The sequence below is a fragment of the Natator depressus genome, chromosome 11 (assembly GCF_965152275.1).
Source record: "Natator depressus isolate rNatDep1 chromosome 11, rNatDep2.hap1, whole genome shotgun sequence".
Taxonomy (NCBI): domain Eukaryota; kingdom Metazoa; phylum Chordata; order Testudines; family Cheloniidae; genus Natator; species Natator depressus.
In genome coordinates, this window is record NC_134244.1 from 37444939 (window position 1) to 37472285 (window position 27347).

Sequence of the window (27347 nt, forward strand, 5' to 3'; positions counted from 1 at the left end):
CTCACTTCTCTAAACCACAGATCAATCTTATTCTAGCCTCTACAGGCCACATTCTACCCAGTCAAAATATAGTGCACATTTAAAACAAAAGTTAATTAGAATAATACTTAGACCAAGTAAATATATAATATGAGGCACATTGCCTCCCATCTGCTGAAAGCAGGACAGATCTGTGTAACACTATGATGACTGGAATTTCATCATGATACCATGTACTTCAGGCAGTGTTTGTGACTTATCTAAAATCCAATAAAGTATTCTGTTGAAAAGTAAGGGGTAGATTCTCAGCTGGTGTCAATTGGCATCACTGAATTAAATGGATCTTTTAATTTAAACATTCAGTTTCAATTTTACATCTCTTCATCAAGAAGAGTTGACTTTTAGTTAACACTGACTATTTGCTGACTTGCTGTGGATTATTTCCATTCTGCTGCTGCTGCTATTCCAGTCAAACGAAGGGCTTCAGTCTTCCCTCTAAGACATAGCTACTGCGCTGCACTGATATGCACAACAGCCCTTGTCAATATAATGCAATGTTGCGTAGTGGAAAGCATCACTGAACTCTTAGCTATTTGAATGATCATCTTAAAAACTATGGTCTCCAGTTGTCGATCCTGCATCTCAGGGACCTTAGAAATTCAAATTCTTTTAGTCATCTCAAAGCAAAAACAGCAAAGATGACCACTCAACTGATTGCTTATCCTAATGCTATGTTTATATTTTCAAAACACTTACTTTCCTGTAAAAAATGTCAAAATGCCTGTATTCAACCAATTTTATTATTATTGTAGATATGTTTCAAAGGTAATACTTATTAAAAGTGGAGGTTAAGGACCATAAAAAACAGTTATTTGTGCATCTACATTTTTAACATCACACGCTCACTTTGCCTGGAAGTTTAGCGCAGGAAGCAGACATTTAAGAGTATTTGGACGAACAGAAGTTTATCTTTTATTTTTTGCTGCATTTCCCTGATGTATTACGAGTACAGTGTGAAACATTTCATCAACAAGAAGATTAGGGGGATTTAAGGGAATCACAACAGATGTTTCCAGGCACTATCTTCAAGAATAAAAGCAGCAGACCTGTTAGAATTCCATAACAGAGCTGATGTTTACACAAAGGTTAGCTCACCTCTGAAAGGCAGCATTTAAGTTTTGCTAGAGGTATTCCTTTTGCATTCCAGATGTGTTTTTCTATTACCTGTATTGTGCACTGTTGAACTGTTTGGCTGGGTTTTGTTTGTTTTAAGAAGTAAAACTAGTGCTTCAGCAATGACCATTTGTATTCTGCATGGCTTGCATTTCTGGCTAGATATACACCACAGAGAATAAAATTGAATATCCCCCCACGGTGTCATCAATTTAGGTCCACCAAGCCACTGCCCATTCAAATTCCTCTTGGAGGCTCACTTCTTCTGCGATGCCCACAAGAAGTGATGAGCATCATTTCAAGTAAAAAAGGCATGCATAACTACCTGCGTAACTGTACAATCTTACTGAAGTCTTGCCCTCCTTTCTCCCACCCAACCCCTTGCTTTTTATTCACATTTGCTAAGCTTTGTATCTAGACTGTAAGGCCAACTCAGAGTTCAGTACCGAACGTTGGCCACCTAAATCCATATTTAGAAAGCTAAATAAATGTGGCTTGATTTTTAGGAGCACCCATGGTCCGATTTACTTCACTGGGAGCAGCAGGTGCTCACAGTACCTCTGAAAGTCAGGCCAGTTGTTTGGATTTTTAAGATGAAACCTATGCACCTAACTTTAAGCATCCAAATGTGAAGATCCTGGCTTAATCTGCTGGTAGGGGTTTTGGGAAAGTTCCTAGCATCCTTTGGGCACCATGTAAACCACCACATTAACTAATAGCACCAGCCAATGATATGCCGCTGACCGTTTTAGGCATTTAGTCCAAATGATATCCCTTCAGAAATATTGTTTCAATTAAGTGACAAAAAGAGAAAGCAGAAGCACATGCTCTAGAGATGCAGACTCTGAGATGATTTAGGAGCAATTAAAGCTGTCTCTTCACCTGTGACAGATATAATTCTATATTTAAGGTGTGACATAACCACGTCATACAACATAGCCAATATAAAATCATTCCATGACTTCCTCACAATACCTAGGCACAGCAAAGCAGATATAAAATATTGCATTTAAAATTTAACATGGAATTTCTTTGTCTTTGTGGGTTTAAGTTAAAAATTGTTTAATTTCCTTTTAGTTGTAATTAAGGAAAATGAAAGAGGGAGAAATCCACACCAATCACAGGGCCTGAAGCCAGTGAAAACGAGTTTATAATGGCAGTGTGTGATAAACTTAACTACAGTTGCTGCTAGTGGTCACCCTTACTAGAATTATTGATAGCATCAGGCAAGAAATGGAGAAGAGCAGGTCTTGTAAGTGGTACTGTTACCTAGGCTTTATTAATGAAGAGATGAGTCTATCTACTTATTTAGCACCTTCGTTAGCTGGAAAAAATCAGAAGAATGAAGTTGAGTGAAGATTTCACTGACCATCTAAGAAATGTTATGCTCTATCTTTACTTGCTTTGGGGAAGTGAGCAGACAAACAAACAAAATAAATTAAACCATCTTCATCCAAAATTGAAGGAGCAGTAATAAAAGACACACAACGACAGTATTTCTATTGCAAGTCAATGGATGCAAAGTCTATTTTGTGTGACTAGTGCTTTGAGGAATCCTATACTGAGATAAGCAGTACTTATCTCATTTATTTCTTACAATATTCAAAATTTCCAGAGAGATAAGTGGTGTTGTTGAGAGACCCAGCTATGAGTTAACTTTCTCCAGTTGTTAAGATGAGATATTTGAAGAAGTGGGAGCAAAGGAAAACATACATGTGTGTATATTTCAGTTGACCTCGTCTGTAAGATGGTTATAAGACTGTTTTACCTCACTTGGGTGATATGAAGTTTGTGTAAAGTGCTTTAAAGTTCTTGGGTAAGCACCACCTTGCATATCCAAATTGTATTAGTGTGACTGCCAATCTGAAATTCCTGGTGGGAATTCCTAGCTCTCCCAGCTCCCTACGTTGCTGGAGGGTCTCAACTTTACTTTGGCTTCTGATATCCTTTAGATGTTATGGTCATGTTCCCATAAGGTTAGAGAGAGTAAATGTGAGTAAAAAGTAGAGGGAAGATGAATAAAATTAAGGAGAAAAATCTGTGGCAGCAATATCCTGGAGGAAAAGAAAAAAAAAAAAAAAAGAGAAGAGTACCTGATGGTATTTCTCAGAATCAATGTTTTCTCCAAATGTTACCAGCACTTTTTTAGTACAATAGGCTTTTTGTTTACAGCAGTGAATGAGGTTTTTTTTTTTTTAAGGTCCCTTTGGGTTTCTACTTGATATATATTTGGTGTATGGACCACAATTCATTCTAGATACCACCATAAGGCTTTGCTTAGCGACAAATGGCTGTGCCACTCTGTCAACCTGATAATGTTACTGCAACTTCACAATCACTGCAGAATAAAAGGTCAAGAACAACATTTATGCAAACACCACATGGACTGCTCTAATTCACGACAGATGTAATAAGAAAAACTAAAGAAAAACTGCACCTCTATGAAATTGCCTATATTTATTTAGGCTGCAGATACAAATGACCATTTTCCAAACAAGGCTTCAAGCTGATAAATCAGATCTTAATTTTGTAAAAATGACTAAACATCTAATTCAAGTTACAGACAACACCACCACCACAACAAAAGTAAATGGCAATTCAATCTACAGGATTACAAAAAGTTTGCCTAACTGCATTTTCATCAGTCTCAAATTGCAGTTTTATTCTTCTAGTGTCACAGAATGTTGTGGCTGGTTAGTTGACATTTTCTACACAGCAGGAGTTTTAACCCCAATGACTTCTGAATAGGAAAAAATCTCTGGAAAAATTAAAATTAATGAGATAGTAAATCCAGTAATATGAATAATGCTTTTCAACTACAATACCAAGTCAGTCAACTGAGGCAGAGCCATCTGGCATAAACACAAAGCACAAGACAGAATCCAGAGGTTTGAGACATTATTTATGGCCCACTCCAGAAGGTAACATTTTCATGCACCTCTCCATTTTCAGATGGATGGGGAGCCTTTAATTAATCTTCCTGGCTTCCTAACATTTAGAAAGTGATTCTCTATTTGGTAACCCTGTCCCTCCCACCCACTCTGTACCCTCTAGGGTACAGCTGCTGGCACTGAGAAGAGAAATGCTAGGCTAAATTCTGAAATAAGCCATTTGTTTTAAAAAGTGAAAATAACGGTATGCATATACTGTATCATTACATTTTAGGCTAGATAGTTTGGTCAGTGAGACCTTCAGCAGCTAACTGGGAGCTAGTTACATTCTCCCAAATATGTATATATTTTTAACGTGGAGTCCAAAGGAGAAGTAGTAATGACAGCTTCATTTTCCAGCTGATTGTTCTGTGGGTAATCCTGTTTGGAGACAGCAAAACACAGCCTGTACGTAGTGGGACACTATCCCGCCAAGTTTCCTGTGTGCGCTCAGTCTCACCAAATTGGCCTTTTCATTTTGAACCACATTTCCCTACGTGTAGGCAGTGACTTTGGCATTTTCATTTGATAAGCAGATTACTACATGAAATGGCAATTGCCTTGGGGATCGCTGGCTTCAGAATTCATCTGCTTCCCCTTTTTACTGGCATTAGAGAGAAATGGGACTGTTGGATTGATGGGACACTCTCCAATGGAATAATGAGCTCTTGAAAACAGCTGCCCAAAGAACTGAATTTAATCTATACATTCTTGTGGTAGTAGTTTGTCAGAAGGTGTTTGCTGGGCTATATACCCATTGATGTCTCAGACTGGGGAGTACTGCATCGCATTTGCAAGACAGTGACAAATGCAAATTCTAAGTTTTACAGCATGCTTAGCATTTTATTTCTGGTTTATCCATTATGTAAATTAATTCTTCTCCCTGGGCAAGTGTCTTAATCTGTACACCTATCCAATCCCAGAACGTGAAAGTTTGTAAACTTTGGTTACATAAATATTTCTCTGCTTCTAACTTTGCTCCTAGTATTATACTGAACAGCCAGAATTGTTTGTACAAGAAACTAAGGTGCTATTAAATGAAGTTCAAGTTTTCTTCAACAGCGGTTAAGAAAAGATTTATAAATATATGGAGAAAAGGAGTACTTGTGGCACCTTAGAGACTAACAAATTTATTTGAGCATAAGCTTTCGTGAGTTATTCCCTTAGTGCAGACATTCACGATAACAAGCAAAAGCCCCTTTTATCAGAAGCTGTTTAAGAAAAGCAGCCAGAGAACTATTACAGCATTTGGAGATGATCTGCGATTGCTCACTAAGGAGTGGGTATTCAGAGGACTGGACGGTAGCTGACATTTCTTATAAGAAAGGAACAAAAGATACAGATATCAACAAAGCTATAAGTCTGACTTCTATTGTGAGGAAGATATTGGACACATTGATAAGGAAAAACATTTTGAAATGCATTATTTATAAAGGAGCTGTCATCAGGAATTCAAAGAAAGATTAAGCTTCACAAATGTGTTTGAATTCTCAAGGTACATTGCTGAATTGGTAGATAAAGATAAAAACAGTGGACGTGGTTTATCTGGATTTCAGCATGTGATACTCTCCCATGCAACAAATTGATTTGGAACTTCAGAAAACATGGTTTAAGGAGAATCATATTCTCAGCTGGCTAAAAGGACAAGAAAAAATGGTTACCTACCTTTCTAACTGTTGTTCTCTGAGATATGTTGCTCATGTCCACTCCATTCTAGGTGTACACGCCCACATGTGCGGCCATTGGAGATTTTTGCCTTAGCAAAAAGGAAAGGAGTACTTGTGGCACCTGAGAGACTAACCAATTTATCTGAGCATCAGCTTTCGTGAGCTACAGCTCACTTCATCGGATGCATACTGTGGAAAGTATGTGGAAAGACTTTCCACAGTATGCATCCGATGAAGTGAGCTGTAGCTCACGAAAGCTGATGCTCAGATAAATTGGTTAGTCTCTAAGGTGCCACAAGTACTCCTTTCCTTTTTGCGAATACAGACTAACACGGCTGTTACTCTGGAATTTGCCTTAGCAGTAATTTTTGCCTTAGAGATTTTTGCCTTCGCCAGATGTGGTGCCCTTTGGAGTGCTGCGCTCATACCATGGTATATTAAGCGCCGCCAGCCCTACGCCCTCTTTGTTCCTTCTTGCCGACAACTTTGACAGAGAGGCAAGAGGGTGGGTAATGGACATGAGCAACACATCTTGAAGAACAGCAGTTACGAAAGGTAGGTAACCGGTTTTTCTTTTTCGAGTGCTTGCTCATGTCAATTCCATTCTAGGTGACTCACAAGCAGAATCAACGGAGGCAGGCTTGGAGTTCACAGTCTCACAGCTTGCAGCACTCCTCTGCCAAAGCCAGCATCATCTCGAGCCTGCTGGGTCAGCACGTAGTGCAGTGCGAGCAGGTGGACAGACAACTAGGTCGTGGCCCAACAGATCTTTTGGATTGGCACCTGCACCAGGAAGGCTGTTGATGACACTTGCATCCTAGCTGAATGATCGCCCGTGGGGGCACCTTTGTCAGCTTGTAGCAGTAGAGGATGCAGGCCATGATCCAAGATGAGATTCACTGGGCTGACACTGGTAACCTTTCATCCGGTCAGCTACAGCAATGAACTCTGTGTTGACTTATGGAATGGCTTTGTTCTATCAATGTAGAAGGCCAGTGCCCATCTGACGTCCAGGGTATGCAGCCCACACTCCTCATCCGTTGCATGAGGCTTTGGGCAAAAGACTGGTAAGTAAATATCTTGACTAGTGTGGAACTGGGAGATGACCTTGGGCAGAAAGGTTTGGTGCGGATGTAGCTGGACCTTATCCCTATAGAAGACCATATAGGGTGGCTCCAATGTGAGAGCCCTGATCTCAGACACCCTACAAGCTGAAGTTACAGCGACCCGGAAGGCGACCTTCCAGAAGAGAAGCAGAAGGAAGCAGGAAGCCAAGAGTTCGAAGGAGGAATGCCCCGTCATGGGATGGGCGAAGACCAACCGGCCTTGAAGCAGAGGGTGGAACGCCAAAATGGCTGCCAATTGTACTCTGATCAAAGATAGTGATAGGCCCTGGTGCTTAAGGTGCAGTAAATAGTCCAGTATGTCCTGCAGCAGGGCCTCATCCGCACTAACATGTCAGTCCACAGCCCAACATGTGAACCGTTTCCACTTTGCCACATATGTAGCCCTAGTGGACGGTTTTCTGCTGCCCAGCAGGGCCTGATGGACACCAGTGGAACACCCCCATTCGTCCCCACTCAGCCATGCAGCAGCCAAGCCGTGAAGTGCAGTGACCGCAGGTTCGGGTGCAGCAAGTTGCCATGGTTCTGTGATAGCAGATCCGACTGAAGAGGTAGCTGAAGCAGGGTGGCTACCGAGAGACTCAGCAGCATGCTGAAACAGTGTTGACAAGGCTATGAGGATGATCATTGCTTTGTCTTGCTTTACCTTGAGCAGACTCTGTGGATTAGCAGCTCTGCCGGGAATGCGTACATCAGCATCCCGACCATGGAATCAGGAAGGCGTCTGACAGGGAGCCCTTGTCCCTGTCCAGCACAAAACAAAACATGTGGCACTTCCTGTTCTGCCTGGATGCAAACAGGTCCATCTGGGGAGCTCCCAACCTGCGGATGATGAGACTGAGCACCTCCGGATGGAGTGACCATTTGTGGTGAGATGAGAAGGTCCTGCTGAGGCAATCTGCCAGGACGTTTTTGGATCTGGGCAGGTGGGTGGCTACCAGATAAATGGCATACCGCACCCAAAAGTCCCAGAGGCTGAGCGCTTCCCAACAAAGGGCCGAAGACCTGGCTCTTCATGTAATACATCACAGTGGTATTGTTGGGCAGGACCTGCACCACCCTGACCTTCAGGTGGGGCAAGAACACCTGGTAGGCCAGGTGAACCGCTTTGAGCTCCCTGACGTTGATATGAAGGGCCAGATTGCTGTGTAGCCACAGATAGGCTCCTCAGCCTGGGTCCGACGCGTCTGAGAACAGGGTAAGCAATGGAGACAAAGTCACGAAGAGAACCCCCTGCAGCATCGACTATGGATCCAGCCACCAGTCCAAGGACAAGAGGACGTGGCTTGGCACTGTGAACACTCGGTCCAGGACATGCCTGCTGGGGATATAGACCGAGGCCAGCTGTGCCTGGAGAGATCATAGATGAAGATGGGCATGGTTGCCAACATATGTGCATGCGGCCATGTTGCCCATCAGTCGCAGACACATGTGGGCTGTGGTAAGCAGATGGCTCTTCACATGGTTAATCAAGTCCAACATGGCCTGGAAGCACGCTTCCGGAAGGAAGGCCCTGGCCCATGTGGAGTCGAGAACTGCTCCGATAAACTCTGAGTTGGACCTGTGTTAATGTGGACTTTTCTGTATTTATTAACAGGCCCAGATCATTGCAGATGGATCACACCAGGTCAAGGCTTTGGCAGACCTGCACCAGAAACCTGCCCTTGATGAGCTAGTCGTCGAGATACGGGAAGATCTGGACCTCCCCCAATGTCCCAGGTAAGCTGCTACTGGTGCCACGCATTTCGTGAACACCCTGGGACCGAAGACAGGCGAAAGGGTAATGCCATGAACTGGAAGTGACGTCCGGCCACCATGAAATGCAGGAAGCGCCTGTGTCCTGGGAATATGGAGACATGAACGTAAGCATTGAGAGTGGTGTACCAGTCCCCTGGATCCAGGGAAAGGATGATAGAGGCCAGGGAGACCATGTGGAACTTCAACTTCTTGAGAGACTTGTTGAGGCCCCGCAGATCCAGGATGGGCCTGAGGTCCAGGGCCGGTGTAACCACTAGGCGGCTGCCTAGGGCGCCAAGATTTGGGGACACCAAAAAGGCTCTGACAGGATGAGTGGTGACAAGCTCGCAGGTGGGAGGCGGCCGGGCGGAGGTGGGGTGGGCTTGGGCTCGCCCCCCCACGCTGATCGCTCTCCCCCTGTCTCTCCTCCTGCAGGTGCCAGCCCTGTGCTCAGCCCCGGCTCCCCCGGACCCGAGGAGATGAGGCAGGCGGCAGGGAGGGAGCGCTGGGCACGCAGGCTGTGGGGGGCGGGGCAAGGGGGAAGGCTCGGGCTGCCGGGGAGGGGGCTCCATGTGCTGCCCGGGGGGCTCTGCCCCATGGGGGGAGGCAGGGGCCTGCTTGTGCCGGGGGGGATGGGGACCCTGTGTGCCAGGCTCTGGGGGAAGGGGTGGCGGGGCGTAGCTGGCCAGGCTGCAGGGCAGCGGGAGAGAAGTGGGTGGGGGGAAGGCTGTATGCCAAGCTCTGGAGTGGGGGGCAGGGTCCCGTGGGCTGGCCAGGCTGAGGCACTGGCGAGCTTGGCCAGAGGGGGCTGCATGCCATGCTCTGGAGACAGGAGTAGGACTCAACCATGTGCCAGGCAGGGCTGGAGGATGGGGGGGGGGGGGCATGCTGTGTGCCGGGGGGGGAGCTGTGTGCTGAGCAGGGCGGGGGGGGGGAGATGGTGGAAGGGGTGGTGCTGTGTGCTGGGAGAGGGAGAAGGTGCAGGAGGGTCGAGGGGGGCTGCGTGTCTGGCTGGGCGCTGTGAAGGGAGGGCTGTGTGCCTGGCTGGGGGGCTCTTTGTGTGCTGGGCTAGGCTTTGGGGGGGTGGGGACCAGCGGGCCAAGCCAGCTGGGGAGGGGTCTGTGGAGCGAGGCGGAGTGTGCTGGTCCGGGTTTTGGGGGGCACACTGTGCCTTGCCAGGCTCCTGGGGGAGGCAGGAGGGTTGTGTGCCGGGGGAGCTCTGGGGAGGGCTGTATTCCGGGGAGAGTGTCAGGGGTGGGTGGGACAAACGTACTGCTTCACTACAGTACAAAGTGGCAATGATGTCATTTTTCTCGTTGCGCGCAGCCGTTACCCGTTCTGACAGGCTGTTTATCATGTTACGTTCGCTAGTTTTTGGAGGTTGTCAACTGAGGCTAACTATTTTTGTTGAGTTCTTTCAAATCTAAGACTCTGGCAATTGCTGCTGCATCATTTCGCTAATACTTTGTGTCAATTGTGTGTGAGCCCGGGGGGAGTGAAGGGGGAGCACAAGGTGGAAGTTTCGCCTAGGGCACAAAATATCCTTGCACCGGCCCTGCTGAGGCCCCCTTTGGCCTTTGGGATTAGGAAGTAGCGGGGGTAGAGTCCTCTTTCTTCCATGTCCTGAGGAATCTTCTCCACAGCTCCCAAACCGAGGAGCGTCTCTACCTCCTGAACAAGGAGTTGCTCATGAGACGGGTCCCTGAACAGCGACTGGAAAATGGTGGGGGGGGGGCAGGAAGGAGGAAGACTGGACCGCCAGTGCGGGTGCTGGACTCTCGACCACCGGAGAAAGAGGCTTTGGGGTGGGCACAGGTTCCTCCGCCCTTACCTCACAACGGGCTTCCAGTGGGGCCACCGCCCGATGTTCCATCACGGCCACCGAGGAGTGCTGCGAAGGAGGCATCACCACAACTGGTACGGCCCACACGCTCCAATAAGGCCACTGCGCTGGCCACGCTGCCATTGCGATCACACTGATGAGACCGTGGTGACGGGCTGAACTGGTCCTCCATACCGGAGGAACCCCCTTCCAGCGACCAGGGAGGAGCCATCGACACCTGCATTTTTTTGCTGGTCCTGGCTACCAGGTGACCGTTGCTTGGGCATAACTGAATGGTAACTGTCCCGTGGAGAGCGGTACCGGTTCCAGGCGGACCGTAACCAGGACCATTCCCACTGTCCTGGTGACTGGGACTGACACCTGGAGGACAACCGTTGAGACAGTGAGCGGTGCCGGGGATAGTAAGGGGAGTGTTGGCTCTATGCCGGAGAGTAGCGCCACAGGGATCTGGAAGCTCACCTGGGTGACCAGTGACAGGATTGGAATCTGTCCCGGAATTCCGAATGTGGCAGAAAAGAGCGATGCCTTCTGTTCAGTGACCGGCATTGTTCTCCTGTGCCCTGAGGATCTTAATTGTGGGGTTGCCCTCTTGGGGAGCCTTAGCTGGGTCCTGTGGCACTGGGGTCGTCATTGGAGCAGGTGGAGACCTGTGCTCTCTTTGCGTTGCGGGAGCCTAGGATAATTAAGATGCAGGCAGGAGTGCAGATCCCATGCCACTCCCAAGAGTCAGTGGCAGACCTTTAAGGGAGCTTGGCACCCCAGCAGGGGAGGCATGATCGCGTGGCTCCAGAGCAGTCTGGTGGGCAGTCCCGGGTCCCTTGATAGATAACGGCTGGGCCTTCTTGCTCGGTGCCAGGGAGCGCTTCTTGGCCTTCCTCTTCGGCACCGGCAATGACAAAAGGTGCTGGGAGGAGTCGGGTGCCGGTGGTGTACTGTGCATGGAAGCCGAGGCACTCGGCGTGACCTACCCCAATGGCTCGGAAGCTGGGTGGAGGGCAGACTCCATCAGGAGAGCCCTAAGGTTGATGTCCCACTCCTTCTGGGTGCAGGGCCAAAAGTTTTTGCAGATCTGGCTCTGCTCCTTAACATGGGACTCTCCCAGGCATTTAAGGAAGCTGCTGTGGGGGTCACTCACAGGCATAGGCCTGCTGCAGTCCAAGCAGGGCTTGAACCTGGGAGACTGGGGCATGCCCGACCTGGGGCAAAGCCCTGCTGGAACCCTAACTACTAACACTTAACAACTACTTAAGACTAGCAAAGCGAACTATATACAATGGCTTTAAGGCATGAAGTTCGGAATGGTGGACAACCACTAGCTCCTGCTAAGCAGGAAAGATGCTCCGACTGACGACCACGGGTGGTAAGAAGGAACTGAAAGTGCATAGGGCTGGCAGTGCCTGATACTGCAGCATAAGTGCTGCATTCCAGAGGGCACCACAGCTGGCCTTACGGGTACTGCTGAGGCAAAAATCTTCGATGGCTGCACACGTGGGTGCATGCACACCTAGAATGGAATCGACATGAGCAAGCACTCAAAGAAGTATTAGAGAGAGCCAAAGCAGTTTTGGCTGGAGAGGAACAGTGAAGTGGAGGAAGGGCCATCTAGGATTATTGTAGTTTTTCCTGTGCATATATGTAAGGGACTAAACGAGCTGACTGGGAAGAAAATTCCATAGTGATAAATGGCTCGGACAGCTCAAAAGATTACTTATATTACAGAAGTACCCAGAAATTCAGCCCTTTAAACTAACTGGATTTGGTATTGCCCAATATGCACCAACCTTTTGCTTGGCAGAAAAGGAGCAAATACCAATTGCAACCGATTAGTAGAGGGTGGCACTTCTGGAGACTATAGAATGTGTTTTTGCCAACTAATAGTTCTATAGCAGAACAAACACAAGAGAACATGATCCCTGCTGTATACTTTAAGATAAAGGATAAGGTAATAGGACTAGTCACCACAAAGAATCAAAGGCTGCGGCCGACAGGGAAGCAGGATACTGAATACTAATCAGAGTAGGAAAGACTTGGGGGTGATCATTGATAATACACTGAGAAAAATCTGCACAATGTTTGACAGGAGTAAAAAGCGGACAAACAAGGCCTAGAAATATATACACAAAATTATGACTTATGCATCAGCGCAAGCTATTCTAATACTAATAAGGGACAGGATCTGCACTGATTTAAATGTTGTGCAACTCCATTTAGTTCACTGGGTTTGCACGGAATGTAAGTCAGATTAAAATTTAGCCCTAAGGTAGCGAGAAGTAAAACCACATTCAGAGAGTGTATTAATCGGTTTCTCTCTTAAATAGGGTGAAGTCACTGAAAGGGCTTGCTGAAGACAACCAAAATTACTGGGGCATGGGGGGAAAAAATTCTTAGAACTGGCCAACCCTGGGCAGACTAATCAAGTCTGGTATCCTGCTTCAAAAGAAGCGAAAAACTTAACACACCTGGCTAACCTTGCAATCTTACACCATAGCAGGGAGGGTAAGACAGACAGACACATTCCTTCCTGATCTCTTCAAGCAAGCCCAAGGGAGGGGAACAGAACCTTTGGAACATTTTAAATCCTAGCTAGCATGCTAGTGTACTGCAACTAATGTCCATGTTCATATACAGTCCCCTCCATGAGCTTCCATCTTGAACTCCTGTACCCGTACAAAAGTGGATTTGTTTGGATAACTTTCCCCCCAAACTTTTACAAAGAGTAAAGCTAGACAATTTCCAATGAGAAGACGACACAATCCTTGCCCTGAACAGGTTAACAATCTACATCTCTTTCTCTACCCACCATGAAAGGGATCGAGAGACCCAATCACCAGCCCTTCCCTGGACCTCCTGCCTCCACAACAGTCATCTCTCTTAGCCACCCTAAGACAGTAATGCAAAGGCCACCGCTGGGTACTTCAAGGGACAATTATAGAGGCCATTCAGCAAGATTAGCAAACCTGCATACTCCTGCTTGCTCCCATTACCTATCCAAAAGCCTCTATGCCTCAAAGCTGCACACTAATTTCCTCCCCTCCCACCCCCCACATTTTTTTGCAAAATAAAAAACCTTGTCCCTAACCAGCACCAACTCCAACCCCACAAGCCTTACCAGCACAGGCTGGGCCACAGCCATTCTAACTGAGCCCTTCTGCCACTAAGAGGAGAGTGGTGGGGAAGTTAAAGCAATGAGGCAGGAAGGTGCGATTTTATTACACACATACTTAGATGAAATATCATAAACATTAATCAGACATGAAGCAAAGTTGTGAATATTCTAATAACTAAGGCACTGAAAGACACAGAAGTCTGCCACACCTAAAATGAGGAGCTACTAGTTCAAACTGTTATGGAGCTTAGACAACTTGCCAGGTTATAGGCCAGATCCACAGCATTTTCCGCAGAAAGCATACAGAGGTAAATTAATTCAATTTTGTTTTATTTATTGCAATGAAAGATTGTTTTGTATAATAGGAATCTAAAGAGATATATTGAAAATGGAATCCTTTCATTTAAAGTCATTAATAAGTTACTTATGTTACAGATAAAAATCTAATTTACTTTATATTTGTTTCCTTTATGCATTTTTATGTGAATAAAGGAACTATCAAGTGAGTTTCACTTACAGTTTTGATTAAATTTCCAATCAGTTTCACTTTAAGGTTTTCATGCATTAGAACAATGCTGTAACAGCTGCATTGCAAACACCGCAGAGAAATGTTCGCTTGCTAAAATAGCTTTCAGTGATATTTTAAAATATTAATGGAAACACTGCTATACGCACCCCCTTAAGAACATAAGAATGGCCATACTAGAGCAGACCAAAGGTCCATCCAGCCAAATGTCCTGTCTACCGACAGTGGCCAATGCCAGGTGCCCCAGAGGGAGTGAACCTAACAGGTAATGATCTAGTGATCTCTCTCCTGCCATCCATCTCCACCCTCTGACAAATGAGGCTAGGGACACCATTCCTTACCCATCCTGGTTAATAGCCATTAATGGACTTAACCTCCAGGAATTTATCCAGTTCTCTTTTAAACCCTGTTATAGTCCTACCCTTCACAACCTCATCAGGCAAGGACTTCCACAGGTTGACTGTGCGCTGAGTGAAGAAGAACTTCCTTTTATTTGTTTTAAACCTGCTACCCATTAATTTCATTTGGCGGCCCCTAGTTCTTATAGTATGGGAACAAGTAAATAACTTTTCCTTATTCACTTTCTCCATGCCACTCATGATTTTATATACTTCTATCATATCCCCCCCTTAGTCTCCTCTTTTCCAAGCTGAAAAGTCCTAGCCTCTAATCTCTCCTCAGATGGGACCCATTCCAAACCCTTAATCATTTTAGATGCCCTTTTCTGAACCTTTTCTAATGCAAGTATATCTTTTTTGAGATGAGGGGGCCACATCTGCATGCAATATTCAAGATGTGGGTGTACCATGGATTGATATAAGGGCAATAAGATATTCTCCGTCTTATTCTCTAGCCCTTTTTTAATGATTCCTAACATCCCGTTTGCTTTTTTGACCATCGCTGCACACTGCGTGTACATCTTCAGAAAACTATCCACGATGATTCCAAGATCTTTCTCCTGATTAGTTGTAGCTAAATTAGTCCCCATCATATTGTATGTATAGTTGGGGTTTTTTTTCCAATGTGCATTACTTTACATTTATCCACATCAAATTTCATTTACCATTTTGTTGCCCAATCACTTAGTTTTGTGAGATCTTTTTGAAGTTCTTCACAGTCTACTTTGGTCTTAACTATCTTTAGCAGTTTAGTATCATCTAAAAACTTTGCCACCTCACTGTTTACCCCTTTCTCCAGATCAGTTATGAATAAGTTGAATAGGATTGGTCCTAGGCCTGACCCTTGGGGAACATCACTAGTTACCCCTCTCCATTCTGAAAATTTACCATTTATTCCTACCCTTTGTTTCCTGTCTATTAACCAGTTCTCAATCCATAAAAGGATCTTCCCTCTTATCCCATGACAGCTTAATTTACGTAAGAGCCTTTGGTGAGGGACCTTGTCAAAGGCTTTCTGGAAATCTAAGTACACTATGTCCACTGGATCCCCCTTGTCCACATGTTTGTTGACCACCCTCAAAGAACTCTAATAGATTAGTAAGACATGGTTTCCCTTTACAGAAACCATGTTGACTTCTGCGCAACAATTTATGTTCTTCTATATATGTCTGACAATTTTATTCTTTACTATGGTTTCAACTAATTTGCCCAGTACTGACGTTAGACCTACCGGTCTGTAATTGCCAGGATCACCTCTAGAACTGTTCTTAAATATTGGCGTTACATTAGCTATCTTCCAGTCATTGGGTACAGTAGCTGATTTAAAGGACAGGTTACAAGCCATAGTTAATAGTTCCGCAATTTCACATTTGAGTTCTTTCAGAACTCTTGGGTGAATGCCATCTGGTCCCGGTGACTTGTTACTGTTTAGTTTATCAATTAATTCCAAAACCTCCTCTCGTGACACTTCAATCTGAGGAATTGTCACAGATTGGTCACCTACAAAAGACGGCTCGGGTTTGGGACTCTCCCTAACATCCTCAGCCGTGAAGACTGAAGCAAAGAATTCATTTAGTTTCTCCGCGATGACTATCGCCTTTAAGTGCTCCTTTTGTATCTCAATCGTCACGGGGCCCCACTGGTTGTATAACAGGCTTCCTGCTTCTGATGTACTTAAAAAACATTTTATTATTACCTTTTGAGTTTTTGGCTAGCTGTTCTTCAAACTCCTTTCTGGCTTTTCTTATTACATTTTTACATTTAATTTGGCAGTGTTTATGCTCCTTTCTATTTACCTCACTAGGATCTGACTTCCACTTTTTAAAAAGATGCCTTTTTCTCTCTCACTGCTTCTTTTACATGGTTAAGCCATGGTGGATTTTTTTTAGTTCTTTACTGTGTTTTTTAATTTGGGGTATACATTTAAGTTGAGCCTCTATTATGGTGTCTTTGAAAAGTGTCCATGCAGCTTGCAGGGATTTCACTCTAGTCACTGTACCTTTTAATTTCTGTTTAACTAACCTCCTCATTTTTGCATAGTTCCCCTTTCTGAAATTAAATGCCACAATGTTGGGCTGTTGAGGTGTCCTTCCCACCACATGAATGTTAAATGTTATTATATTATGGTCACTGTTTCCAAGCGGTCCTGTTGTAGTTACCTCTTGGATCAGACCCTGCGCTCCACTCAGGACTAGATCGAGAGTTGCCTCTCCTCTTGTGGGTTCCTGTACCAGCTGCTCCAAGAAGAAATCATTTAAAGTATCAAGAAATTTTGTCTCTGCATCTCATCCTGAGGTGACATGTACCCAGTCAATATGGGGATAATTGAAATCCCCCACTATTATTGAGTTTTTTATTTTGATAGCCTCTCTAAGCTCCCTTAGCATTTCATCGTCACTATCACTGTCCTGGTCAGGTGGTCAATAATAGATCCCTACTGTTATATTCTTTTTAGAGCATGGAATTACTATCCATAGAGATGCTATGGAACATGTGGATTCATTTAAGATTTTTATTTCATTTGATTCTACATTTTCTTTCACATTAGTGCTACTCCCCTGGCGCCACCCTCCCCGGGCATGACCTGTTCTGTCCTTCCGATATATTTTGTACCCCGAAATGATTGTGTCCCATTGATTGTCCTCATTCCACCAGGTTTCTGTGATGCCTTTCAATATTGTCCTTTAACACAAGGCACTCTAGTTCACCCATCTGATTATTTAGACTTTTAGCATTTGTGTACAAGCACTTTAAAAACTTGTCACTGTTTATCTGTCTGCCCTTTTCTGATGGGTCAGATTCTTTATGTGAATGTTTCTCATCTGATCTGGCCCATACTTTATCCTCTTCCATCCCCTCCTCCAGACTAAAACCTAAAGAATCTCTATCAATACTCTCCTCTAAGAGAAGTCTCTGTCCGATCTACGTGTGCCTCTGCAGCAATCGGCTTTCCCCCATCTCTTAGTTTAAACACTGCTCTGCAACCTTTTTAATGTTAAGTGCCAGCCCTCTGGATCCACTTTGGTTTAGGTGGAGCCCATCCTTCCTGTATAGGCTCCCCCTATCCCCAAAGTTTCCTCAGTTCCTAATAAATCTAAACCCCTTCTCTCTACACCATCGTCTCATCTACGCATTGAGACTCTGAAGCTCTGCCTGCCAGCTGGCCCTGTGCGTGGAACTGGAAGCATTTCTGAAAATGCCACCATAGAGGTCCTGGATTTCAGTCTCTTTCCTAGCAGCCTAAATTTGGCCTCCAGGACATCTCTCCCACTCTTCCCCTATGTCATTGGTACCTACATGTACCACGACCACCAGCTCCTCCCCAGCACTACACATAAGTCTATCTAGATGCCTCGAGAGATCCACAACCTTCGCACCAGGTAGGCAAGTCACCATATGGTTCTCCTGGTCATCACAAACCCGGCTATCTAGGTTTCTAATGATTGAATCTTCCATTACTAACACCTGCCTTTTCCTAATGACTGGAGTTCCCTCCCCCTGAGAGGTAACCTCAGTGAGAGGATACCCCAACTTCACCTGGAAGGAGGGTCCCAACTATGGGAAGGTATCCCTCTGTTCCCGTTGACTGCTCTCCTCCTCTGGGTCTTTCATCCTCCTTAACAGTGCAGGGGGTGTCTGACTGGAAATGGGACAAATCTACAGTGTCCCAGAAAGCCTCATCAACATACCTCTCTGCCTCCCTTAGCTCCTCCAGTTCCACCACACTGGCCTCCGAAGCCTGTACACGGTCTCTGAGGGCCAGGAGCTCCTCGCACCGAATGCACACATACGCCACCCGCCCACAGGGCAGGTAATCATACATGCTACACTGAGTGCAATAAACAGTATAGCCCCCACTCTGCTGCTGGGCTTCTGCCTGCATTTTCTCCTACAGCTATCTAGGTTAATGATAGGGTTTTTGTTTAAATCAAGAAGTTTTGGTTATAGTTTAGTTTAAAGGTTTTAAGGAATGGCAAGTGTACCTCACCCCCAGAGGTGAAAGTAAGAGCCAGTCCGCTGTACCGGGGTGGATCAACTTCCCCAGGTGCAATTTAAAGCGCCTGGGGCTCCCAGCAGCAGCTGGAGCCCCTGGCCCTTTAAATTGCTGCCAGAGCCCCGCTGCCGGAGCCATGGGGTAGCAGCAGCGGGGCTGGGGTGGTGATTTAAAGGGCCCAGGGCGGTAGCGGCAGCCGAGCCCTGGGCCCTTTAAATCGTCCCCGGAGCCTTGCCGCCGCTTCCCCAGGGCTCCGGCAGGCTCCAGGGACGATTTAAAGGGCTCGGGGCGGTAGTGGCAGCTGGAGCCCCGTCCCCGGAGCCCTGCTGCCGGAGCCCTGGGGAAGCGGCGGTGGGGCTCCGGGGATGATTTAAAGGGCCCAGGGCTCCGGCCACCGCTACCATCCAGGGCCCTTTAAACTGCTGCCAGAGGCCCTGGCTGCCGCTGTTACCCCGGGGAGTGGGAAGGAGGCACTTGCTGGTGGAGGGTGGGCCAGGGCTGGCTCTGACCTCCCCCAGCCCCGCCCCTTCCACCCGAGGCCCCGCCCCTTCCGGGGGCCAGAGCCAGCCCCAGCCCAGCCCCGTACCAGTAAGTCCCAAGACTTACTTTGACCCCTACTCGCCCCCTTCCCAACTCCTTCTCGAAACTCCCTGTTAGCAGTCCCTGGTCGCAAAGCTCCCTGGTTGCTTGCTCACTGCTTTATAAAGCCCTGGCCTTCTTGATAGCCCCGCCCCCGACTAAGGCTCAGCCAATGAGGCTTCTAGATTTCAAACCTTGTTTAGAAGCGCACAGCTTCCAACTGCCGGCCACAGCACATGGTCAAAACAAACAAAGCTCAGCACACAGCAAGTAACCCCCTAACACAAACACACACTACAGACAGCCACTTACCCCAAGGGTCCCATATTTGTTCCTCCTTTACCTGGAGAACTCCCTTTTGAAACTCCCTGTTAGCGGTCCCTGTCCCTTCCTTAAAGTTACATTTCTGGCCTTTCAGTTTGTTTTTAAAGCATATCTCAATGTATCTATCCCAAAATTTGGCAGGAGATTAGAACACTGTGCCACTACAAGTAGACAGCTTCACATTAGATGCCACAACGTTTTGTTTTGAGAAGCTGACCCATGAAAGCTTTGAGGTCAATTCAGACAAATAGAGGAGCAGTCCAGCTAAACAGTGGGGGGAAAAAAAGTAATAAATATCCTAAAATCAGAGTGCTGTGTGACAAAGAGCGAGTGGACTTTGTGACAGTGTTTTTTTTTCCCCCAAGGAGCCTAAGAGGAGCAACTAGATGTTGTATGAGCTGAAGTCAATACATGGAAGACTGCAGCAGTCCCAGCAACTGAAATGCTCAACTCCAAGTTTTTTTTTTTTTTTTTTTACAAGTGAATAAAGTTCAACACAATTATCATCAAATTAAAATTCGCATTTTTGGAGATATTGTATGGATGAAAAATGTTTGCCTATGATGTTTAATCCTTAAAATGCTGGCATTTTTTAGAGAGCATTAATTTCATTGGCATTTGGGGGCGGGGGGGAGGAGGGGGTGTTGAGGGGACAGATACCAAGTCTCCAAAAGATTGTTTCAGCATTTAATCTATAACCCAAGTGCACATCCTAGTCGCAGACTGTAAGGGGAGGTTTGAATCTGGTTCTGTTAGAAAGAGATATTGACAATAAGTCTTCATAAACAGGAAACTGTGGGATAAAAATGAAGAATTCTTGCCAGCATTATGTAGTAGGAAGGTTGCAAATCCATGTTTGCATTGCTTAAAGACAGTTCTGACAGATAGGAACCTCTGAAATATTCATCCCCACTTGAACTGTATAAAATCTAGAGATTATGTAAAGATGGTAGTCCTCAAATTCCTTAATACCCAGAGGTAGCAGGCAGAAAGAAGCGAACTCAGGATTGAACCAAAGTAATATGCAAGCAACAGCTGCCAGAAAGTTTTCCATCTACTGAGAGCAGAGTATATTCCACTGAAGAGGAACATTATACCAAATGTGGACATGAAGTAATTTTGGTGCTAGAACCATACCTAATGTTCAAGCAATTCCAGCATCATGGTATTGGTTAGGGGGTCAAAAACAAAATGTCCTAAAGATTAAGTAAGTAATATCTGATGCCAGTGATTTATAACAATGCATTCCTCATACTATAAGCAAGACAAACGGATTCAAATTGTGACAATTATTTTCACTGATTTAAAATTAAGGTATTCACATAACTAGCAATTTACCACTTTTCCAAAAACTTTAGAAAAATAGAAAATCAGATTTAGGAAGATAATTTGAAACACAAAAATCTGATCTCAGGAGAAAAGCCAGACAGTCACAGCAAGTTTAAAAGCAAGGGTTACAGAACCTGATGTTAATAAATTAACCACAAAACTAAGTAACCAAAGCAGTTTCTAGAGAAATTTTTTTCTGTAACAGAATCAAGAGCACACGTGTGGTTTAGTGTGGAGAATGCCAATAGACACTTCAGAAATGAAATGTCTCAACAAGTTTTTCGTTGTCCATGATTATATATTCAAACCCAAGAATTCTCACACTGTAGTTGAGAAGAAGACTATTAGAGGTAATCCAGGTTGAATTTCTGAAAGCAAATGTGGTTGAACTAAGAAAGATCATGGAAGTTAGCAAGAGGCACAGAACCATTTTTCAAGCATGGTACTGTGAACAAGCCTTTCACAGCTCACATCTGGATACTCAAACAAGCACTCAGCTTCTTACGACAATGGTTCCATTGCATTTCCTCCATCAAACTTCCATTGCCTTCCATGACAGTTTATCCAAGTAAAGATTGAGTGAAAAACTGATTAAGAACCTCAGGATTTGCCCCTCAGTTTGAAAGAGACACCTTAATGACTCTTAAGGACTTCTGAGCCTTATGCTCCTAGGTAGGTCACACTCAACATTTTAGACCTATTGTAAAACACTGATATCTGTAGCATTTTGACAAGGCTGAGGTAAAGTAATCAATCTGTGATTAAAGCAGCATATGAATTACCCAGACAAAGAACTTGAGACAGGGCTCAAGGTTGAACATATCATTTGTTAGGGATTGCGCAGAGAAAGGGGTTATAGTCTTCAGACAAGAGTTTTACACCAAGCCCTTCAGCTTGAGGAACATCAAGATCCTGTAAGCACTTGTACAGATACTTTCATAAAATTGGATTATAGGAGTTTGATGCAGTAGGTTCGTAATAATAAAGCTGGGTCAGATTCTTGGATGCGCATCAGCACTGGGACTGGAAGAGCTGCAAAGATCTGATGAAGACATGAAATTACCAAAGTTTGCTATGACTTATGTTAGGGAAAAAGGTTTCCCCTCCCGTCTAGGGTTAGGAGGGTAGCCTTCCCTGGACTTCTGTATTAGCCAAACAAAACACAGAGTCTTGGCTCTTTGATAAAGTGAGGCACTTTAATGTTAGCAAGTACGACAGCTGAAGGGCTCACCAATTCCTTTACAGAGGAAAATGGCGAAGCCCCGAACAAAGAACAGAGATGGGCTTTTATAGCCTGGTTCAACATACAGTGTGATATCTCTTCCAGTTCAAGCCAGTTAACCCAGTCTGTTTGAAGTTCTGGGGTAGGTATGAACATGGAGGCTTATCTGTATAAGGAATTCTTTCCCCAAAACGGGGAGTACAGGTTACACACAGTTCACATTCCTTCTACCCATAACCTTAGAGAGAAGACAGATAAGCATAGAAAAAAGACAGAGGCCTAGCTTTACATGATTATAGGGTTGTTTTCTGGTTCTTTTCTTTATCACTTACATATTTTGTTCTGACCAAACTGCTAAAACGAAATGTCAAGCTGGGCCAGTTTGCAATAATGTATACCTTAATTTAGTTTAAATCACTGTACTTCAAACCCTTATTTTGACATTCTAGTCACTGGCAGATAAGTGAATACCAGGGAATGCATGCCAGAAATTAAGATAGTGTAGAGAAAATCACCAGTTGCTTTGCTGCTAACTATTCCTGCTACTAATGCAACAGCTGAGAGCTATTTCATTATTATGAGGAAAATGAGCCCTTTGCTCAGACCTAGCATAAAATAAACACTTCCCTTATTCTTAATATTCTTTTACACATGGCCACATTCTGATTTCAGTTACACCAGTTTAATCCAGAGGATCTCCAGTGATGACAGTGGACTTCCTCCTCATTTACACTGAAGGAGCTGAAATCAGAATCTGGTCCACTGTCTCCTGAAATAAGGAGCATTTTTAAGGCAATCATCGTTAATATTTTAGAATAGTTTAAAAATGTGATTTGTTTGATAATGGCTGTAAAATATGGACAACTATAGCAGTATGTTTACACATGGTATATGGATTAATGTTTTTACTTTGAGAATTTCTTGTGTTTTATGTATTTAATACTTATAATTCTGCCATGACAGCCATTATACTAGCTGTGCTTACTGCCAGATGCACTATTTTTCTCACCTTGTATCCCAGCTTCTACCAATCAGAATTCAGTAAGGTGGGCACTTATAAAAAAGTTATTTTTCAGATATATTAAAACATGCCTGTTTCATGCACCATATATTGTGATTACTGGACCTAAAAATTTACCCCAATTGTAAGCTCAAATGTAAGAGGTATTTGCGAATTCATAAAATGTCACAATAGCCTGTAACTTCTTGCATGATTGGAAATTAAACACGGAAAATAGGTCAAGCTGTTTAATAATTACATGTGCAAGAACACCAAAACAAAATAAGGGAATAAGCCCAAACAAAAAGGGCCGAGTAATACGATTCAAGAACTGTGTCTGTTGTGAACACGGGTCTCAAACCTGGGTTTGCAGAGTTTATAGGAGCAGCCACGCTCCAGCCTGCTGACACTTGCGTACCTGGGACTATGAATCCCAGCTCCAGTTTGAGGCTCCGCCCCTGCAGTCCCATTGGTGGAGTCCCAGAGCAGCTGACGGGCATGCTGGCCCTACTTAAGCCAGCAGCAGGAACAAGAAGCTGTCTGAACTACTGGGCTCCACTGTATTCTGGGCTGTGTGCCTTGTGCTTCCTGCTCCTGCGCCCCTGGATTGGTTTTCTGACATCCTGGCCTGGCACAACTCCTGGTGTCTGATTCATGGTACAATCCTCCTGTTTGTCTCCTACTTCTGACCCCCGGTATCCTAATCCAACGGACTCCTGATTTGCGACCACAGTCCCTGGCTCTGACTGCTTGGTCTGGTCGCCCACAGCCTGGCCGTGACCGTGTTAAAACGATGATGGTTAAAAAGCAGGAAACGCGTAGCCAGAAGTTAGTGAACCAAACCTGGTAGGTCGGCGATTGGGCATAATGGGTGGACGAAATGAGGAGGATGAACAGCCAACTTTTCCCTTTCTGGCTTTCTTGAAAAGAGACTTTAAAAAAAAAAAATGCTCCTCTCTTCCGTCCCACTTGACATCCCAGCTCATCTGGTCTCGTCCTGTTTGCCTTCACCCCAAGGACAGAAGGAGCAGAAAATGAGCCTGAAAGATTTTCTTCCTGAGAGAAGGCTATTAAGCTTGCTCTTGTTCAAGGAACTTACTTTTTGCATTTGTGAGTCCTGAAAATCCTATCATCCTGACATCCAGTCCTCAGCCCATAAGTGGGGATACCTAATTGCCAGTACTGTAAAGGCACATCAGATCCTGTTCTGTTCCATTCGTTTTATGTTCCTTTCTCCCCTTCCTTCCTCTTATTTTCTTGACTTTTCATCAAACCCTGAAACAAACTGCACTGCATCAGCACAGTGAGATGAGATGACCATAATCCTGCTGTACCGAACGAGAAAAGGTCCAACCACATGACATCCCTGACTAGAATGTGAACCAGGGTCCACCCAACAGGTGCTGTGGTTGACCTGTCAGGCAAAGTATCCATTTGTGACTGATCAGCCATCCAGTGTTCTAAAGACAGCACCAAAAGCCATATTCTCCCCCAGCTTTCCAATCCCCCTCTCTCCTTCACCTTGGGTCAGTCTGTGTTAGAAAAAGAAAAAGTGAATATCCTTTACACATCAGAACTGTCAGTAAAATTAACACTTTCCTTTTCATCAGAAAGGTTGTTCTAAAAATAAGAGGCTAATATTTTATATCTAAATAGGAGACTGGCTTTAAAGGTTTAATTTTGTTTTGCCTAATCACTCAATTTCAGTTTCAATATAAACACTTGTTTTAATTTCTTGTTCTTTCTTGTCTTTCAACTTTAGAACAAATGCTTTTGCATGTTTACCAAGAAATTCAGTAAGCTAGGGTCTCCATAGGAAACCCCTCCAGAATGCACCATATTGCTGTTTTTATGTTGGACAGTGAGTTTAACACCCTGAACTCTTTTGACCCTTGAAATTAATACAGCAGAACATATTTCAATGAACATAAAATGCTTCAGTATCAAAGACATTTTATACACAGCTTACGTGATTAAAAAGGCGTAATATACAGATTTTTCTTCTTTGAAGGAGCAATTAGATGCAAGGTTTGACCACCTAAGGGTGTATTTGATGCTCTCTGAATCCCCAAGAGTCTAGTCATTATGAGTCACCCTTCAGTGTGTTAGGATCTAAATGAGCTGGATGTGTTGAAATATTTAAGCTCCTAGTTATCTATAAAATCCTTAGGGGCTAGTCTATCAATAATCTTATTAAAGCTAATGGGAGTTACATGACTGTGTTGAGAGAACCATAGTTACTATAAAATAGCTTAAGTAAAATTAGTTGTGGGTCAGGAGAGAGAGATAAATAAGACTGCTCTCCAGAATAGTCTGTTCCAACCAGAAACAGAGATTAAAACCAATTTTCTACCGATGGAGTTTCTTTGGTCTGCCATTGGGATCCTTATGGCGTGTCTATATATTTGATAGGTACTACACAGTGGCAGGAGAATTGAGGAATGGAACTGATATTACAGCTTTACTCTATACAAGTATAAAGCTTGAACAAAAACAAACAAACAAAAAAACAATTTAAACAAAACTTCTACAAAGTCCTCAAGACTACCAAAATTAGCAGGGACTTGAGATGCACTGAAGATATTAATGAAGAATCTGTAAAGCTTCAGGCTTTCAGAAAGTAGGGCTAACCAAATTCTGTACTTCTAGAAATGTTGTAGCTTTTCATAAATAACTGTTATACACTTACTTTCAGCACAATCACTTTTCTGGTTACAGAAAGAACAGTGATAGTGATGCTTTTTGTTCACATAATTCTAGCCTAAGTTCAGCTGATAAGTAGATTTTTTTTAAAAAGATTAAGATGGGGATAAACAAAGCCAAAGGGAAAAAAAAGACCTATGAAAGCAAAAAGGGCAAGCCACGAGGAACTGTATGACATTTTCCTGTGCCTACAACTTCAAATGCTGTAATAGGAAGATGTTAAGAAGAGTAAAAGTTAACATACTGAGCTTTCACTTTTGGATCCTTTGGTTGAAGCAGACAAGTATAATCACACGGTAAGTTACAAATGAATCCCTACAGGATTCTTGAACGAAGAGAAGACTCTACCTTTTTATATCCTTCAGAGCCGTATTATTCTAGTGAGCAATCAAGCTGCCTAAAGTACTATACAAAAAGTCTTTATGCATCATGTGGTCTATGTGTCTCAAAACTAACAACCTTTCCTTCTTCCAAAAAAAAGGAAATCACATGTGGATTAACATGGACACTTCTGCTTTTACCTCTCCAGACAAACAAGCAAAACCATTATTCATTTACTAACAGCAATTCCCTGGACAGAAATTCATGACAAAAAATAGCTCGTGGTATGGCAGATGTATCACAAAAAGACTGACTTGCAAACAAAATGAATGAATGAAATAGTCTCAGTGCAACCAATCTAAGAGCGAAACTTGTGGTGATCACTCAACTAGTTAGATAAGAGTTTGCAATATGATATGGTACAAAAATAAAGCTGATCAGATTTTAGGCTGCAAGCTCTGAAGCATTAAGTCCTGGAAGAAGAAAGTAACAGAACTGTTGGATGGAGATAGTTGGAGCAAAGATGGGGATAGTTTTTTCTCTTTTTATATGGAGCGTTGGTAGTACTACTGCCACTGCTTCACTTTGGTGTTCTCTGGTGCGCCTAGCAGCCTCAGTGCTTGGCCTGTCATATGCACTATCCTCCATTTTAGACCTTAATGCATAACAGTAGAGCAAAAAACCAAAGACAGAGGGTAGTCATGGCTGCCACCAACCTCACCTGAATCCCCAGGTCTTATGTTATCTAGCACTAACTTCAGATACTTGAATGATGCAATAAACACAAAGGGGAAAGAGGAATTCACCTGAGCATAAGGGACTATTAACCAGAAGTAAGTGAGTGGAAAAGGAGGTAAGCAAAGGAGGGAGGGCAAATTCTGATGCTAAAAATGCAAAAACTATTCAAAAGGGAAGAGGCAGAAGCTCTAGCATGTGAGACATTTGAAACTAGATTGGACAAAAGTAAATAAAATTAAATACATAAATAAACAGTAAAATATTGTAGGGAATAATTTATCAGTAGGAGGCGGGGGAGACCAGTAGTCTTTTCATTTTCTAATTTATATGACACTGCATTCTATAGTTAATAGAAAGCCATCAATAGTATTCTTTATTGCTCGGTATTCCTTATGGTGAAGCCACTGTGAAGTTGGTCAAGCACCCATTCTTTGGTGTGGCCAGCACACTTGTCTTTGAATTCAACAATCTTTTACTACAGATGTGAGCCTTTCAACCCCACCTACTTATTGCAGTAGTCCTTACCACCTTTGCTGAATGTGAATCAGCACCCAAGTAAAAAAGAAATCAAGCCAAACTGTGATATTTTAAGTTAGTATTAATGAAAGGGCAGGTGTAGAAATGAGATTCAAACAATACTCTCCAAATGGCTTC

General features: G+C 44.1%; 2 protein-coding genes across 2 annotated transcripts in view; one reads left to right on the forward strand and one right to left on the reverse strand.

Moving 5' to 3' along the window:
• Window positions 1–8489, forward strand: part of B3GALT1 (beta-1,3-galactosyltransferase 1) — a 393639-nt gene extending 385150 nt beyond the window's left edge. The window contains exon 4 of the transcript XR_012641447.1: window positions 8471–8489. The gene's annotated coding sequence lies outside the window, so the exon portion shown is untranslated. The remainder of the gene's footprint in view (window positions 1–8470) is intronic.
• Window positions 1–27347, reverse strand: part of STK39 (serine/threonine kinase 39) — a 205771-nt gene that overhangs the window by 13646 nt on the left and 164778 nt on the right. The window lies entirely within an intron of this gene.